General features: G+C 43.7%; 1 long non-coding RNA gene across 1 annotated transcript; it reads left to right on the plus strand.

Annotated features, from left to right (window-relative positions):
- The first annotated feature begins 240 nt into the window (after positions 1-240).
- Positions 241-2,668, plus strand: LOC113963205. The gene is made up of 3 exons (XR_003532682.1): positions 241-343; positions 1,169-1,326; positions 2,383-2,668. It is a non-coding gene; the product is annotated as an uncharacterized LOC113963205 (long non-coding RNA).
- The last annotated feature ends 2,893 nt before the right edge of the window (positions 2,669-5,561 follow it).

The following is a 5,561-nucleotide window of genomic DNA, read 5'->3' on the forward strand; positions in this document are numbered from 1 at the left end:
GAGATAATGCCAAACAGAGAAGCCCACAGATCTTTCAGCACACAGACTGAAAATGGCAGTAGGGGACATCTAAATACACAGCCAGGTCCTCAGGCCTGGCCCACACTCAAAGGATTTGCCAGACTAGCCTTTTCCATCATGATTGCAAGAGAAACACCCATAGTCATGACAGATAAAGCCTTGTACTGGCACTGTACGTCAGCCAAGCAGCCTCTTCCTCTCTGCATCCCTTCACGCAGGGAGCAGGAATCAGACCTACCACTCAAAGCACTCTCTTGTGGATATAAGCTGTGCTTCTGCTAGGAGGATTTGCCAAAACAGATATACTGGCAAAGCAGCTAAGGTTGTCAAACTCGCCTCCTTTGACTTAAATAACAGCTACGCTCATTTGCACCAGAGAAACAGCTGGTTCTGAAACCAAAATAGCTCCTTAGTCAAGGGCATATTCCAAGGCCTGAATCATCTTTAGCGAAAGAGAGGGGCTCAGTGTCAGTGAGTTTGACAGCGGACATGGGAAATGCTAACTGACCTTTATGGAGAATGTCAGCACAGGGAATCAAGGCCTAATCCTCAAAAAGCCCTGAGGTATCACTCTCATCAGTGCCAGGAAATTTGTGCCCCTCTGAACAGGCAGGCACACTTGCCAACAGAACATGCAGGTCCAGATGCTGTGTGTGCCTTGATTATTGCATAATATTATCAAACAGGATTTTTAAAAACCTTTAAAATGCCCTGCTCAAACAAATGAAGTTGCATTTTTCCAAGGTCATCAAAAGAACCAGCTCATTTCTTTGATGTAAATAATAGCTGAGTATGTTGAATCTGCTCTCTCACAGAATCACTTCTTTTCTAAAGCGAGTAAAATGATAAGGTTTTGGACACAATGAAGTTCCCTTTTGCCAATCTGCAATGCCATCACTAGAGCAGGAATTGAGTGAGTTGAGCTGGGATACCTCAGAAAGTAACTTTAAAAAGTGCTGTGCTAACAGCTTTGCCTTGGAAGGATGAGAAGCCCTTGGCATACGTAGATCTCCAGATTTCCTATAAACCTACTTGATTCCTTGTAAAACATTTTTAATTCTCTTGGCAAAACCCCTAAGCCTCTATGGGGATGCCTTTGCATCTTGCCTTTTTGAGCTCCATCTCCCTCTTTCCATTCCTTTTCCAGGTGAGAGGAAGCCAAGAATTCCAAGTTGTCTGTGACATACTGCCTTTGTCACTGGACACCCTGCCACTGATGAGGACCAGCTCCTGCCTTTTGCTCACCACTACAAATGCCATTGCCTTGAGAATTACTGACATTGTCACTGAGGGGGCTATAGTTGTGTGAGTATAAACAAACACAGTGCTAGAAAAGACACTCGGGGATAAATAGCAAAGGTAGTGCATAGTGTGAGACCAAAATAACTTCTTGCTGTTCACTGAAAGTACCTTCCATTGGCTGTCTTGTGCTGGCTGTTTCCAGCCAAGGTCCTTGTCTTCCCCAGAAAGGCAAAAAGCATGTGTGACTTCAGAAGCCATGGGGCTCCTCTGTGTCCCTCCAAGATGGTGACACTGAGGAGCTGGGACCCACTTGCAAGTACCTTGTGAGTAGCAGTGCTCCATATCCAACATCTGCTGACATTCTCAGAGCTGTGAAGGTCCCAGCCAAGATTACCAGCACCCATATGGACTCTTCTCTCTCTCCCTCCCTTGCAGCCACAGGGTCTCTTCAGCAGTGCCCCCTCACAGGGTCCCCCAACTGGGGGCTTCAGCCATGCCCTGCACACCCAGAGGAGGTTAATGGATGGCACAAGTGAACTAAAACATACAAATGGCTGATCTGACTGAGAAGCAGAAGCATGACAAAAAGATTTGGGCTAAGCCAAGTGGCATATTTTACCTGAATGTACCTCACCAGTTTGGATGGGAAGGTCTATGGGTACTTGGGATAGTGAGGGGAAAAAAGGATGCAACAGGTCTATAATACCCATGTTGGGTCGCAGGGGGTGGCTTGAGTGAGAGCCAGGGGTCAGTTCTGCAAACTGGACCAATTAAATATCCATTTGATACTAGACTGATGAGTACTGAAAGGGCTGCACTCCTGGCATGTGACTCCATTGATATTAATTCATCAAGGATGAGTTTGGCTTGGATGATACCTCAGATGAGAACGTGAAACCACAGAGAAGTATTTTATCAATATACAATATATGGACAAGTTTCTGACCTTCAGTGTAACTGACAAAGACTCACATCTAGAACTCACTGAAAAGATAAACCAATGTTTTGGCATTAATAATGGTGTTTGTAAATGTCCTCTTAACACTTGAATTATGTTCTTTTGCTCTATGAGGTTGCTATTCCACTGATTCCTTCTTTCTTTGTTCTGTTTTAAATTAGATTATGGAGAAATCCAGAACTCAGAGCCAATTCATCTGTTTTGCTCTCCCGGGAACAGTGATGTTTATTTTGAAAGGAATCTTTCAGTGATGTTTTCCAATTAAAAAAAAAAAAACAAAACCAACCCTGAAACAATTCTTATCCTGCAGGGCTTATTGTATTACATGTAAGACCACTTAAGCAGTAAATTAATCTTGATATTAAAGCTAGAATCCTGGATTTTTACATGACTTCCCTGCTTTGCTACAACCCTCTGCTCAGTGCTGTACATGAGTTTTGCCTTCTTTGAACAGAATGTCCCCTCTTGTGTGGTATTGTAGTCACAACACTCAGGTGTTTCTGACTGTGGGAAGGAAGTATAAAACTAAAAAAATAATATAGTTCTATGATTTTATGCTAATTCTACTCATGCCAAGGGGCATTAACACAGCAATTGAGGCATGACTGGAAATGAACACTTAGAATTGCACAGAAACTCCATTATTTTTATACAGACATACTCTCAGCAAGGTTTCTCACCTTTCCAGAGTCATACAATTTTTGAAAGGTTATACATGGGACTCACATTTGGACCATCATCAGACAATAGTTCAGACTCCACATCAAGCAGAAGGGCTACTGTTCAAAGAGATTATATAAATTGTCTCTTTCATTGCTAATAGGTACGTGCAACTTTGTCCTGTTCAAAGTTACATCCTTACTGCAAAGTTAAGCTTGGTTCTTGTAGGGTTTTACTCCCCAGGATTTCATCATCCACAGAGAAGCTTCAGAAATTTTCTGGGTTTTGCTCCAGGGCATTCGTGGCTCCATGTCAGCAGGGGATGGAGTGTCTTGCTTTTCCAGATACACAGTCTGCGGCTACAGGCCTGGAAAAATCTGCTTGTGCTTCCAACCAGAAGTCTCCAGAGGATTAAGGAGCCTCCAACAAAACTGTTCTGAAATAGTGCTGAAATAAAAAATGTTCACATGTCCAAAACAGTGATTAAACCTAAATTAAACCTGAAGTGGTTACAGTAGCCTTTCTCTGTGTATGAACCTGCTGAACCAGCAGCTGTGCAACATCTGAAGCAGCAGCCGCTCAGGGACAAAGTAAAAGCATAACAAGAAAACCCAGGTCTGCTTGGGGTATGTTTCAGAGATCTTGTCTGCCAGTAACTCCTAAGTGGCAAGAACTTCACTGCACTCTACTGCTAGCGTAAGCTCTGCCAGCAGCATGAAACAAGAACAGATATGCTGTGAGCTGCCACAGTTGATCATGTTGATGTTAACTCAGTCTTCAGGAAGGTCTCAGCTCACACAGAACTCTTGTTAGAGAGATCTGTTGGAGTCATATCTGTGAGTGACCTGTTGGGGCTCATGAAGTCCTTGGAGAGTGTGACACCAACACACTGAGTGAGCACTAGGAGGTTCAGCACAGGAAGTCCCGGAGCACCTACAGCACACCTAAAGGGTGACTGGTTCACGTGTAACAGCAGAAAACACTGTTTAAACCCTGCTAATCCTCACAAGCACAGTTTAGCGACTTTTCTAGCAGCTCCAGTCCCTGGACTACCACTGCTACCCTCTCCTTTAGGTTCCCATGTGTCATGGGTGATTTGGGGTCTGTGTGGCATTTACGACATGCTACATTCAACGTTGCACAATTTAAGGCACATTTCCAGAGGATCTTAAGTTTACATTCAGTTGTTTATTGGGAATCATAGAAAAAAATAAGTTGGAAAGGAGTTCTGCAGGAATTTCACGCCAATCTTCTGCTTAATGAAACAAAGTTTCTCAAGGTCTCATCTAGCTGGCTTTTGAAAGCCTCCAAGAATAGAAACTGCAGACAGTTTCTGGGCAACTTGTTCTAGTGGCTGACAACCCTCCCTATTGAGAGTTTTCTTCCTTTTGCCTAGCCGGGCTTCATCCCATCTAGTCCTATGGATTTGTATATTTCCAGTTTACTTAAGTGATCCCAGCATCCCCCTCTTCAGCTGTGGGTAGTTGTGGTAGTTTGGCCTAGGCCTTCCTTGGTGACCAGTTTGTAACCAAGGAAGTGCCCAGATTTACCCGGTATTCCCTACAATTTTTACGTAAGCCGGAGTATAAGAAGAAAGGAGGAGATGCCTTCGCTCTCTTTCCTTCTGGCGGCTTTGGAGGTGCGGGTTCCCTGCTGTTGAGTCTGTCGGCTTGGAGAGTGAGGCCTAGTAAGGCCTTGTCGACCTTGGGAGGCGGAGGCTGCCGGCAGTCACCCCTGCGTGACTCTCCGTTGTCCCAAGGAGAGTAGTAAGATATTCTTTGCTAATTCTTTTAGTTGATAGACCTTGGGCTATTGATCGGGATATATGTATATATATATATTATTTTGGTTTTTGGTCTTCCCTTCCCCTTTCCCTTTTCCCTGTGAAATTGTATATATATTTCAACTGTACATAACTGTAATATAAGTGTAAATATATTTATATATATTGCTTTGTCTCTCTCTCGTTTTCGGTTCTTTTGGTTTTTTTTTCCCCTCTTCTCCCTTGGTTTGGGGTGGGGGGGACTTCTTGTGGTAAGGTTTGGAGACTTGGCAGGGAGCCAGCTCCAAACCATATCAGTAGTACCTCCCTTTTCCAAACTCTGCCATTAGACAAGGATGTCTGAGAGCAAACTCTGCCAGTAAAGGCTGAGGCAAATTAAATGCTGAGAACCTCAGACTTCTGTGTGTCCTTCATCTGGGAAAGCACAGCAGTGTGAGCCATGTCCCAAAGGGAGCCTTCGAGCACGTGCTCCTTTTGTTGCCTATTGACAGGTTTGAGTGCAGATTTATTTAAAATGGAAGATTAGTTCCTCTAAGATTATATATGTTAGTATTGAACAGTCGCTTGTTTATTTAAAGATTATATAAGATTATATAAGATTATATAAGTGAGTGTTTCATGTTTTCATTGAAAAAGTTCCAGAATTGGTAACGCCTTGTGTTGTTGTTGTTGTTACTTATATTTGAAGCTGCCTTTTTCTGGTCCTTCCTTTTCTGGAATACTTAAGCTCCCACTTACTGACATTCCCCCTCACCCCAGCCCCCTTTTGCCTCCAGAAGGCTTTGAACAGAAAGGGCACTGGAAGTTCAGCTCTGCACATGCTGAACTGGAAGAAACGCATCCCGCATGTCACTCTTGGCACAGGGGAAGCAAGGACAAAGCTTTGGAGCGGTCTGG

The sequence above is a fragment of the Neopelma chrysocephalum genome, unplaced genomic scaffold (assembly GCF_003984885.1).
Source record: "Neopelma chrysocephalum unplaced genomic scaffold, ASM398488v2 Primary Assembly neopelma1_24, whole genome shotgun sequence".
Taxonomy (NCBI): Eukaryota; Metazoa; Chordata; class Aves; order Passeriformes; family Pipridae; genus Neopelma; species Neopelma chrysocephalum.